The 12354-nt window shown below is 47.9% G+C and overlaps 1 long non-coding RNA gene across 1 annotated transcript in view; it reads left to right on the top strand.

The window, feature by feature from the left end:
• Nucleotides 1-2361: 2361 nt before the first annotated feature.
• LOC310744513 overlaps nt 2362-12354 on the top strand; it is a 294405-nt gene continuing 284412 nt past the window's right edge. Inside the window, exon 1 of the long non-coding RNA XR_014539589.1 lies at nt 2362-2454. This is a non-coding gene — a long non-coding RNA (uncharacterized lncRNA). The remainder of the gene's footprint in view (nt 2455-12354) is intronic.

Below are 12354 nucleotides of genomic sequence, written 5' to 3'. Positions count from 1 at the left end.
ACTGAGCTAAATGGACCAATGGTCTGATTCGGTATAAGGAAGTTTCCTGTGTCCCCAAGTCCATATGGCTCATGGTTCTTGGGGAAGCTGTGACTGATTTTCCTACACGTAGAAGCTCCCCCTCCTACCCTAAGTCTTCTGGCTTCCATCTGAGGGATGCGTTCATAAAAGTTCCCTTTTCTATAGCGCACCTCCTCCTGAAAGGAAAGGTCTGCTCAACTTCTGGGGATAATAGCAGGACCACTGTTGAGTTGTAGGCATCTGACAAGGCTCTCATGGAACGGATGCGAAGCAGGGCACGATAATGGGTAGTTTGCAACATCGCTAACAAAGAGAGAGGGTGTCTTTTCAAAAGGAAATGAATCTAGGTTGGCCTGACTTGCAGCTGTGCTCCACTCCAGCCCTCCCGTCCTCACGCACCCCAAAGAGAGAAAGAGATTGAGCTGAAGAAGGGGTCACTTCTTAGCGCAGACACCCCTTCCCGGGCCAGCCATCTCTGCATCCAATTTCATTGGTTTTCCATGGCTGGGGGGAGAGAGGGGGCTGTAGATAATGTCCTCCTGTTAATAGAGAGCTGTGAGCATTTACACTTCTGTATTGATACGAGCGGCTGTTTCATCCTTGCACGTCTGAGATTTCAGCCCTTTCAGACTCAAGGCAGGTCACGGTTTCGACGCCATTGAATGCATTGTGCAGAAGAGAACGGAATTCATTCGATATGAAAGCGTTGGCTTTCCCCCCCCTCCAGCCCCCAGCTTAAAAAAAAAAGAGTGGGGGAGTCTTCTTCCTTCTTCAGGTGCTGGGCTTTCAAGTCACACAATGCATCAAAGATCCTACGTGCAGGCTTTGAAAAGGGCAGAAGGCGCTCGCTAATATTTGGACGAAATGAATAATCAGTATCCCGAGACCCCGGCAACTAATTTGGAAGTTCTCGACGAGCCTCCTGGCAGAATCGCTCCCCTGGAACCCGAAGGCGCAGCTAACGAAACGTTCCAAAAATGCCGCTTGGAGACCAACTTTCTGGCCTCCGCGTGCCCCCTGTCAGAATTGTTCCATGGTTAAGAGCTGCTTGTGAAAAGATAAAACGCTGTCCATCCTGGAAAAAGCACGCTTCAAAGAAAGCCCAGGAGCCAGCGAGGGTTCCCCCCCTTTCCTCCCCTTTCTTGTGCCTTGGTATTGAAAGTGTTGCTCGCAGGACTTCGTAATGGGGACCTTACAATGCAAAGGAAAATATATTAGCATGGGGGTCCCGTTTGGCAGCGTTGTATTATACGGAGGGGGTCTAGAAAGATGAAATCTCTCGCTGCTGCGGCTTTTGCTTTAAAAAAGAAAGCTATTTTTTTTAAAAAAGGTGTTTCATTGCATCTTTAGATACAGGCCTGGTTGCCCTACAAGTAACCTGTTGGTCCTTTACAATGGGAAGAAATGCTTCTTTGCGGAACGCCCGTGGGATCGGTTATTTTCTGGCGGTGTTGTGGCTTGCCTTAAAAAGCTGAAGCAAGCCGTCTCCTCTTCTTAATTAAGCTGGGGGATAAATTAGACAGAAGGAGAGGATGTAGGCACCACCCCTGTGGTTAATTGCCATTTTCTCACCACTTGCGGAACCAGCCCCTTAGAGCTCATCTGGTTGTTATAGTTCCAGAGGAATCTCCAGCCCTGTTGTGGCTTCTACCTTCCAGATTTACTATTTTGGGGTCCTCCGCACTGTGTGAGCTTCCCCACCCACGATCCACCTCAATTGTATTTGCTGGTGACACCAAGGAAGCTTTTGAGCTAGATCAAATGAGGGAGAGGGGACCTCTGACCTTCCTGGTATTATCACAGCGTGATGTGGTCCACCTGCCTCAAACCCCTCTATGATGTAAAGATTAGGGGCTCGTCCGTCTTGTCCCATGCCTAGAAAGAACATGCCTAAGAGCTTTTCCACTTCTTCCATGCTGCCTAGGCACGGGTGCGAGTGGTTTCATGACCAACGTTCCCCTTGAAAACATGTTCTTTACTGCTGAATTGGAACAAACAGCAATCTGCAGAAAACCCCATTGCTGTCTGGTCTGATTCAGCAATACAATGCGGGTTTTCTCAGGGAGAAGTGGTGAGACAAAGTGGGGATGAGCCCTCAGAGAGTAGGGGTCTTGCTTTATCATGATATTCAGGGAACATATAGAACGGCAGTTTATACCGAGTCAGATCATTGTTCCACCTCGCCCAAGGATCGGCAATTTTTTTTTAGCCGCGGGCCACTCCACTGTCCCTCAGACCTTGTGGCGGGCCGTAGAAGCTGCACGGGGGGGGGGGGGACTGGAAAAAGAGGCGAGGGTGGCAAGTAGTCCTCTTCCCAATACGTTTCCAAGCATAATTCAAAGTGTTGGTGCTGACCTTTAAAGCCCTAAACAGCCTCGGCCCAGTATACCTGAAGGAGCGTCTCCACCCCCATTGTTCTGCCCGGACACTGAGGTCCAGCTCCGAGGGCCTTCTGGTGGTTCCCTCGCTGCGAGAAGCTAAGTTACAGGGAACCAGGCAGAGGGCCTTCTCGGTAGTGGCACCTGCCCTGTGGAACGCCCTCCCACTAGATGTCAAAGAGAAAAACAACTACCAGACTTTTAGAAGACATCTGAAGGCAGCCCTCTTTAGGGAAGCTTTTAATGTTTAATAGATTATTGTATTTTAATATTCTGTTGGAATCCGCCCAGAGTGGCTGGGGAAACCTAGCCAGATGGATGGGGTATAAATAATATATTATTATTATTGTTATTATTATTATTATTATTATTATTATTATTTTATTCCCCCCACCCCCCAGCCCCAGCCGCTGCGCTTACCTTCCCTGGGGCTTCCGCTGCCGCCGCCACCGCCGCCACCACTGCTGCTGCTTCTCGTGGGTAGGCAGAGTGAGCTTGTCCACTTCGCTCTCTGGCCCACAGGAGCAGCAGGGTGGCAGCGGTGGCGGGAAGGGTTGGCTTTGGAGAGGCGCTGCTTAAAATGGAGCTCAGCCAGCTCAGCCCAGCCCCCTTCCTCCTCTAGGCAGGGCAGGGAGAAGCCAGGAGGAGGGAGGGAGGAGGAGCGGCTGCGGTGTGTGTGAGGGAGAGGGGGAAATGGAATGGTGCAAGAAAAAAATGGCGCAGCCCGAACAAACAGAATCCCCATGCTGAGCCACGGACAGGCCGTGGGCCGGATCCTGAAGGCAATTGGGCCTGATCCAGCCCGCAGACTTTAGTTTGCCAACCCCTGACCTAGCCCAATGTTGTTGACACCGGCTGGCAGCGGCTCCCCAGGGTTTCAGACAGGATCTCTCGCAAGCTGGGAATTTTTACCTGCAGGGCACTCTCTGGAAGCTTTCTGCAGTTATGGGTTATGGCCATTCTTGGGTGACGCTTGCAAAAGACCAAAACCCAAACCTCACCCCTCCAAACTATGCAATCAGACTTTGCACCCAGTTGTGGGATGGTGGAAATAAGCAACACTCAACAAACTTTGCAGTGATTTTAATTTTAATTTTTTTTTTGGCTCGGCTGCAGAATTTTCATCCCCAGGCCTTTCCCAGGAGAGACACCTTTCATGGCCTCTTGAAAAAACACGCCATGAATAATATCAAGCGGGTGGGGGGGTCACAGGGACACCTAAGGACCAAATAATTACAATGTCAGCACAGTTGCTCCAGCAATGGAAGCCGAAAGTGCAAAAGTGCCCGACCACAAAAATCATTAAGTGAAACAGAGAACACGCTAATGACTGGGACCAGATTCATTTTATTTTTTTAAGAGCGAGATATTATTACGAAAATCCTCTTTCTTTTTTTTTTAAACAGCAAGTCCCTACTCCGAAACCAGCTCCCTATTCCCCAGGCTGCCCTCGCTTGTCACATCAAACTTTATTTTTACCATCTGTGGAGCTGTAGCTAAAGTTTTAGCACTCACTTATCTCCTTCTCCCCCAGGCCACAATTAATTGAGGCCAGGAGAGAGGCTGGATCTCTCAGGCAATATTTACAAGACGAAGGGAATGTTAATGGCTTGCTTGGGCTGAGGCTATGGGCTTTTTTTTTGCAAAAAGGTGCTGGGGAGAGCTGGGTGAGGAGGAGGTTTCTGGGAAGAGTCTCTGGGAATTTGACTTCTCGGTAGATAAATAAGATCACTCCCCTCCACCCTCCCACTGCACTTCCCAATTAAACTTGTGGCTCGGCGAGTTTTGCATTTCTCAGGGACCCTTTGGGGGATGGAGTCGCTGTGTGAAATGGGCCGCTGAATATTACGTATACACACACACACACACACAGAGCAAATTCACTCTCTGCACGCTCTTAGTTTTGCAGTCAACACAACAGCATCCACACACAAGTGGGAAATGCCAGTGCTTTGCAGGAGTCTAAAAAGTCATAGCGGGGCGGGGGGCTTAACTGAGGGGAGGGGACCCCAAATCATCAAGATGATCAAGGGTCTGGAAACCAAGCCTTATGAGGAATGGTTGAAGGATCTGGGTATATGTAGCCTAGGAAAGAGGAGACTGAGTGGAGAGAGGATAAAGGTAAAGGACCCCTGACCATTAGGTCCAGTTGCGGACGACTCTGGGGTTGCGGTACTCATCTTGCTTTATTGGCCGAGGGAGCTGGTGTACAGCTTCCGAGTCATGTGGCCAGCATAACTAAGCTGCTTCTGGCGAACCAGAGCAGTGCACGGAAACGCCGTTTAACTTCCCGCTGGAGTAGTACCTATTTATCTACTTGTACTTTGACGTGCTTTTGACCTGCTAGGTTGGCAGGAGCAGGGACCGAGCAACGGGAGCTCACCCCTCGCGGGGATTCGAACCGCCGACCATCTGATCGGCAAGTCCTAGGCTCTGTGGTTTAACCTACAGCGCCACCCATGTCCCTTAACTGAGGGGAGGGGACCCCAAATCAGCAAGATTATCAAGGGTCTGGAAACCAAGCCTTATGAGGAACGGTTGAAGGATCTGGGTATATGTAGCCTAGAAAAGAGGAGAATGAGTAGAGAGAGGATAAAGGTAAAGGAACCCCTGACCATTAGGTCCAGTCGTGACCGATTCTGGGGTTGCGGCGCTCATCTTGCTTTATTGGTCGAGGGAGCCGGCGTACAGCTTCCGGGTCCTGTGGCCAGCATGACTAAGCCGCCTCTGGCGAACCAGAGCAGCGCACGGAAACGCCATTTACCTTCCCACCAGAGTGGTACCTATTTATCTAGCATTTTTGGTGTGCTTTCGAACTGCTAGGTTGGCAGGAACAGGAACCGAGCAACGGGAGCTCACCCTGTCATGGGGATTTGAACTGCGGACCTTCTGATCGGCAAGCCCAAGAGGCTCAGTGGTTTAGACCACAGCGCCACCTGCGATAGCCATCTTCAAATATCTCAAGGGTTGTCCCATGGAAGATGGAGCAAGCTTGTTTTCTCCTGCTCTGGAAGGTGGGACTCGAACTAATGGCTTCAAGTTACAAGAAAGGAGATTCTGATTAAGAGCTGTTCGACGGAGGAACGGTCTCCCTCTGGAGACTGTGGACTCCCCTTCCTTGGAGGTTTGTAAGCAGAGGTTGGATGGTCATCTGTCATGGATGCTTTAGCTGAGATTTCTGCATTGCAGGATGGGACCCTCATGGTCCCATCGAACTCTATGATTCTGTAGAATCATAGGATTCTACAACTAGATTAGGGGTCAGCAAACTTTTCCAGCAGGGGGCCGGTCCACTGTCCCTCAGACCTTGTGGGGGGGTGCCGGACTATATTTGGAAAAAAATAAAATGTACGAATTCCTATGCCCCACAAATAACCCAGAGATGCATTTTAAATAAAAGCACACATTCTACTCATGTAAAAACACCAGTCAGGCCCCACAAATAACCGAGATGCATTTTAAATAAAAGGACACATTCTACTCATGTAAACTTTTAGAAGACATCTGAAGGCAGCCCTGTTTAGGGAAGCTTTTAATGTTTAATAGGTTATTGTATTTTAGTGTTTTGTTGGAAGCCGCCCAGAGTGGCTGGGGAAACCCAGCCAGATGGGTGGGGTATAAATAATAAATTATTATTATTATTATTATTATTATTATTATTATTATTATTATTATTATTATCAAAACATGCTGATTCCTGGAACGTCCACGGACCGGATTTAGAAGGCGATAATGGCCAGATCTGGCCCCCGGGCCTTAGTTTGCCTAGTTGAACCTTTGACCTAATCCAGCAGGCTCTTCTTATTTTCTTAAGTTATTAAGTCAATAAGAACATAAGAATAGCCTCTCTTATTCAAAAGAAATTTCTGGTTTCTGTTTCCATCCATTCCCATAGCTAGCCACCTGCTTCCCGCAGCTTGGGCGAGTCGCACTTTAAAAGCAAGACCTGTAATATATCTAGAAGAGTCAGACTTAAAGCAAAATGTATTCTTCAGCCTAAGGGAGAGGTGTGTGGGGGGGAAACGGTTAACCCGGGTCAGAGAGGTAGCAGAAACCACCTGTGGAGAAATTATCAGCTTGCTGCTTCCTGTGTGTTTTGGAAAGAGAGTGGGCTGTGGGTGGTTTTCTTTCTTGAGGAGTAACTTGAAAGCAGATAAGGTCAGGGCTTTAAGGATTTTGCCTGGGAAAAGTTCCCAGTCTTTTTATCAGCACAGAGCAGAAGGTCCCGCATTAACCCTCTTCATCCTGGCATCCCAAACTGCGAGACGAGTGGAGGGTGCAGTCAGGTACAAGTGGTTGCCTGGGTACACTCCTTCCTCTCCAGTCTTCCCCCCTTTTGTGTTTTAATTGACATTGAGTATGTACAATATGGGGACGCAGGTGGCGCTGTGGGTTAAACCACAGAGCCTAGGACTTGCTGATCAGAAGGTTGGCAGTTTGAATCCCCATGACGGGGTGAGCTCCCATTGTTCGGTCCCTGCTCCTGCCAACCTAGCAGTTCGAAAGCACATCAAAGTGCAAGTAGATAAATAGGAACCACTCCGGCAGGAAGGTAATCGGCGTTTCCGTGCGCTGCTCTGGTTCGCCAGAAGCGGCTTAGTCATGCTGGCCACATGACCCGGAAGCTGTACACCAGCTCCCTCGGCCAACAAAGCGAGATGAGTGCCGCAACCCCAGAGTCGGCCACGACTGGACCTAATGGTCAGAGGTCCCTTTACCTTTACCTATGTACAATATACCTATCTGCTAACTGAGGACTTGAACTCGGAGTTTCATAGGCCACCTCTAGCCTGTTGAACAGGGCTGGGCGATGGACTGATTATGGATGATTTAATTTCCAGACTACTTAATATATTTTAAAAATTCCCTAAACAGCACACACACAAAAACCTGAAGCAACAAGAGACAACGTAAATAAATATTTTTTTACACTAAATATGTGTAAAAATGTTACATGAGTACCAAGTTATTAATATATCAGGCATGGCCAAACTTTGCCCTCCAGATGTTTTGGTACTACAATTCCCATGATCCCTAGCTAACAGGACTAGTGGTCAGGGATGATGGGAATTGTAGTCCCAAAACATCTGGAGGGCCAAGTTTAACCATGCCTGTAATATATATGTTGTTTAGTCATTTAGTCATGTCCGATTCTTCGTGACCCCATGGACCAGAGCACGCCAGGCACTCCTGTCTTCCACTGCCTCCCACAGTTTGGTCAAACTCATGTTTGTATCTTCGAGAACACTGTCCAGCCATCTCGTCCTCTGTCGTCCCCTTCTCCTTGTGCCTTCCATCTTTCCCAACATCAGGGTCTTTTCCAGGGAGTCTTCTCTTCTCATGAGGTGGCCAAAGTATTGGAGTCTCAGCTTCAGGATCTGTCCTTCCAGTGAGCACTCAGGGCTAATTTCCTTCAGAATGGATAGGTTTGATCTTCTTGCAGTCCATGGGATTCTCAAGAGTCTCCTCCAGCACCATAATTCAAAAGCATCAATTCTTCGGCGATCAGCCTTCTTTATGGTCCAGCTCTCACTTCCATACATCACTAATGGGAAAACCATAGCTTTAACTATACGGACCTTTGTTGGCAAGGTGATGTCTCTGCTTTTTAAGATGCTGTCTAGGTTTGTCATTGCTTTTCTTCCAAGAAGCAGGCGTCTTTTAATTTCGTGACTGCTGTCACCATCTGCAGTGATCAAGGAGCCCAAGAAAGTAAAATCTCTCACTGCCTCCATTTCTTCCCCTTCTATTTGCCAGGAGGTGATGGGACCAGTGGCCAGGATCTTAGTTTTTTTGATCTTGAGCTTCAGACCATATTTTGCGCTCTCCTCTTTCACCCTCATTAAAAGGTTCTTTAATTCCTCCTCACTTTCAATAAATATTGATTCATTTTCCTTCTGACATACCTTACCTCTCAGCTGCAGGGTTCTCACCCAGGGTCCAAGGCAACTATCAGCTGCTCAGAAAAGAGTTCCTGGAGACAGTAGACACCACCCTAGTTTCTCACTCTAGACTTGTTCTTGATGGGCAGGCCCAAGGCGGATGGTCCTTCCTGAGGCTGCTGACAGCTGCCTCTCATTCAGCTGTATTCCCCACACCCAGTTCCAGGTGCAGCAGGTTTGTTGAGCTTCCCAGAGGGTCCAGAGCAGGCATGGCCAAACATGGCCCTCCAGATGTTTTGGGACTACAGTTCCCATCATCCCTGACCACTGGTCCTGTTATCTAGGGATGATGGGAGTTGTAGTCCTTAAAACATCTGGAGGGCCGAGGTTGAGGAAGCCTGGTTTGGCCATCCTGGTCCAGAGGATGGGGAAAGAACACCCTTCCACTCACAGCTCTTTCAATAATAATAATAATAATAATAATAATAATAATAATAATAATAATAATAATATAATATGTTTACCCTGCCCATCTGGCTGGGTTTCCCCAGCCGCTCTGGGTGGCTCCCAACAGAATATTAATAATAATATTAAAAACACGATAAAACATCAAACATTAAAAACTTCCCTAAACAGCCTTCAGATGTTTTCTAAAAGTCTGATAGTTGTTTATTTCCTTGACACCTGATGGGAGGGCATTCCACAGGGCAAGTGCCACCACCGAGAAGGCCCTCTGCCTGGTTCCCTGTAACCTCACTTTTGACAGTGAGGGAACCACCAGAAGAGCTGGACCTCAGTGTCCGGGCTGGACGGTGGGGGTGGAGATGCTCCTTCAGGTATACTGGGCTAATCCGTTTAGGGCTTTAAAGGTCAGCACCAACACTTTGAATTGTGCCCGGAAACGTACTGGGAGCCAATGTAGACCTTTCAGGACCGGTGTTATGTGGTCTCGGTGGCTGCTCCCAGTCACCAGTCTAGCTGCCGCATTCTGGATTAGTTGTAGTTTCCGGGTCACCTTCAAAGGTAGCTCCACATAGAGCGCATTGCAGTAGTCCAGGTGGGAAATAACCAGAGCATGCACCATTCTGGCGAGACAGTCTGCGGGTAGGTAGGGTCTCAGCCTGCGTACCAGATGGAGCTGGTAGACTGCTGCCCTGGACACAGAATTGACCTGCGCTTCCATGGACAGCTGTGAGTCCAAAATGACTCACAGGCTGCGCACCTGGTCCTTCAGGGGCACATTTACTCCATTTCTCCATCCTCTGTCCTCTCCTCCTCCAGCTTTGGCCCTCCAGATGTTTCAGGACTATGGTTCCCATCATCCCTGACCACTGTCTATTCTGGCTGTGGTTGATGGGAGTTGGAGTCCAGCGGAAGTATGGAGGGCTCCCATCTCTGGCTAATGGAGTTCTTTGGGAGGATGTGTGCTTGAGAGGATGTGAGACCTGAGGGTCTCCTTCAGGTGCAGAGGACAGTTGGGGTGTATGTGGGTCTTGCTGTTCTTTAAAATGATGTTGTACCACTTTCATCAGCCGCACCGCTCTGTTCAGCAAAAATTCTCCTTGGGTTTTCCGTGCATCTGGCGAGATCTGATTCAGTGGGAAAGGCCTGATTTTTACAAGGTGCAGAGAAGGAAAATCTCTCGCACCAGGGGGAATTAATTGGCATATAACACGATCAAAGCATGTGTCAAGCAAAAGGGAATCCCAGGAGCCTCCGATTAGGAGATCTCCAGAATGCCGTTGTGTGTGGCTGCTGGACAGAGCCAGTAGATTTCAGAGGATGATTTTGGCCTGTTACAGATATAGCAATGGGGCAAATCGAGGAGGGCAGTCCTTTGAGCAGAAGGGACCTAGCTTCCCTTCTGCAGAAAGAAGAAGAAGAAGAAGAAGAAGAAGAAGAAGAAGAAGAAGAAGAAGAAGAAGAAGAAGAAGAGGAGTTTGGATTTGATATCCCGCTTTTTGTTGTTGTTTAGTCATTTAGTCGTGTCCGACTCTTCGTGACCCCATGGACCAGAGCACGCCAGGCACATATCCCGCTTTATCACTACCCGAAGGAGTCTCAAAGCGGCTAACATTCTCCTTTCCCTTCCTCCCCCACAACAAACACTCTGTGAGGTGAGTGGGGCTGAGAGACTTCAGAGAAGTGTGACTAGCCCAAGGTCACCCAGCAGCTGCATGTGGAGGAGCGGGGAAGCGAACCCGGTTCACCAGATTACGAGTCCACCGCTCTTAACCACTACACCACACTGGCTCCACACTGGAAAGAGCACGCTTTGCCCTCGTTGCAGCAACTTTCACGTAAGGCTATTAATGCAGAGGCTGTGCCAGGTTGGAAACTCATTTGGGAAGGGGAATAATTAAACCCAGACCTCCCTGAAGACCCACCAGGAATCCAAACACCTGGCCCTCTCTTGGGATGCTAATGACTAGCTCTCTGCAAATGTGATTCAGTGGAGAAGGGAGGAGACCCGCGCCCTGCCTGAATGATACCACAACATCTCCCTTATTAATACAGCATGTTCTTACATTGTGTATACATTAAATCCACTTTAATTGTTATTACCATGGCTTAATTGCCTCTGCGTTGCCCCAAGCACCTGGGTGGAAAGGGGTGAGGCTCGATGCTGCCAATATTTTTGGTACAGTTAAACCTATACATATTATAAAAGAAAGCCTGTTAGTCTTGCTTCACCCAAGGACATCCTCTCAAAATGGCAGATGTAAAGGTGAACTAGAAACTAAGAGATGTGTGGTGAATGCGGTGGAAGTCTTTTAGAATATTTTAACTAGGATTTATATATTGTAATGTTTGAAGTATAAATTTGGTATTATTGATTATGAAAAGTATTTTTTTTCTTTTTCTTTTTCCCTTTTCTTTTATCTTTCATCTCTTTTCTTTTCTAGTCTGCATGTTGGAAAATACGTAGACAAATGTGTTTACAGTGTTATGTATTGATTTTTGTTTCTGTTTCTTTTTCCTTTTTCTTTTCTTGTAATATTTAATAAAAACTAATAAAAACAAATCAAAATGGCTTCCAGCCATGAACGGCATCCTAGCGCATGGGTCCGTGCTCTTGCCCACATAGGTCGGACTTTCCAGAACAATTTAGACCAAGTTTTCCCAACCTGGTGCCCTGCGGATGGCGTGTTTCTGTTTTTTTAAAATCACGAATCTTCCAGTCATTTGTTTCACTTGATGCAACTCGGTGCATTTGTTTCAAGCTGTGTAAAAATGCTTCGACTTACAGGAGGAATATTTTAAAATACACCTATCTTGACGAATGAAAGATATGATTGTTCTTCTTCTTGTTTTCAGCTCTGTGTTTTGTGGCTTTTCTAATAATAATAATAATAATAATAATAATAATTTATTTATACCCCGCCCATCTGGCTGAGTTTCCTCAGCCACTCTGGGCAGATCCCAATCAAGTGTTAAAAACAGTACAGCGTTAAATATTAAAAACTTCCCTGAACAGGGCTGCCTTCAGATGTCTTCTGAATGTCAGGTAGTTGTTTATCTCTTTGAAATCTGAAGGGAGGGCGTTCCACAGGGCGGGCGCCACTACCAAGAAGGCCCTCTGTCTGGTTCCCTGTAGCCTCACTTCTCGCGATGAGGGAACCGCCAGAAGGCCCCTTGGCGCTGGACCTCAGTGTCCGCGCTGAACGATGGGGGTGGAGACGCTCCTTGTGGATTGCATTTGCACTCAGGTATTAATGCAGAGTTCCATAGTTCCGTCGCTGCAGATTCTGGGTGTCTAGGAGAGAAGCAGCTCCCTGGAAACACCCTCCTGATGAGGTCACTGAGCAGAACAGTTTGCAGGTGGCTGCTTTATTTCAGGATCCTAGGTGTGTAACCTGATAGCTCTGTCTGGCACCTGGAAGGGACAACTCAGCCTGCAATCTCCACCTTGCAACAGAGTCTACAAGATGACCTCCAGGTTGCCTTCGCTCAGGATTGTGGAGGTGCCAGACTAGTCTTCATCCTTTTCTCTAGAGCAGGGGCCAGCAAACATTTTCACCTGTGGGCTGGTCCACTGTCCCTCAGACCATGTGGTGGGCCGGACTATATTT

Source organism: Podarcis filfolensis, assembly GCF_964270895.1.
Source record: "Podarcis filfolensis genome assembly, chromosome: 11".
Taxonomy (NCBI): domain Eukaryota; kingdom Metazoa; phylum Chordata; class Lepidosauria; order Squamata; family Lacertidae; genus Podarcis; species Podarcis filfolensis.
The sequence above is the reverse complement of the archived record's forward strand: the minus strand, read 5'-3'. Positions and strand labels throughout refer to the sequence as shown.